Here is an 881-nt window from a genome sequence, read left to right as displayed (position 1 = left end):
CAGCACTGACCCTCCGACAGTGCGGCACTCCCTCAGCACTGACCCTCCGACAGTGCGGCACTCCCTCAGCACTGACCCTCCGACAGTGCGGCACTCCCTCAGTACTGACCCTCCGACAGTGTGTCACTCCCTCAGTACTGACCCTCCGACAGTGTGTCACTCCCTCAGCACTGACCCTCCGACAGTGTGTCACTCCCTCAGTACTAACCCTCCGACAGTGTGTCACTCCCTCAGTACTAACCCTCCGACAGTGTGTCACTCCCTCAGGACTGACCCTCTGACAGTGTGTCACTCCCTCAGTACTGACTCTCTCAGTACTGACCCTCTGACAGTGTGTCACTCCCTCAGCACTGACCCTCCGACAGTGTGGCACTCCCTCAGTACTAACCCTCCGACAGTGTGTCACTCCCTCAGTACTGACCCTCTGACAGTGTCACTCCCTCAGTACTGACCCTCCGACAGTGTGTCACTCCCTCAGCACTGACCCTCCGACAGTGTGGCCCCCCCCTCAGTACTAACCCTCCGACAGTGTGTCACTCCCTCAGTAATGACCCTCTGATAGTGTGTCACTCCCTCAGTACTGACTCTCCGACAGTGCGGCACTCCCTCAGCACTGACCCTCTGACAGTGTGTCACTCCCTCAGTACTGACCCTCCGACAGTGTGTCACTCCCCCAGCACTGACCCTCTGACAGTACAGCACTCGCTCAGCACTGACCCTCCGACAGTGCGGCACTCCCTCAGCACTGACCCTCTGATAGTGCGGCACTCCCTTAGCACTGACCCTCCGACAGTGCGGCACTCCCTCAGCACTGACACTCCGACACTCCCTCAGCACTGACCCTCCGACACTCCCTCAGCACTGACCCTCTGACAGTGCGG

Source organism: Chiloscyllium plagiosum, unplaced genomic scaffold (genome assembly GCF_004010195.1).
Source record: "Chiloscyllium plagiosum isolate BGI_BamShark_2017 unplaced genomic scaffold, ASM401019v2 scaf_13357, whole genome shotgun sequence".
NCBI lineage: Eukaryota > Metazoa > Chordata > Chondrichthyes > Orectolobiformes > Hemiscylliidae > Chiloscyllium > Chiloscyllium plagiosum.
This window is presented reverse-complemented; position numbering follows the sequence as displayed.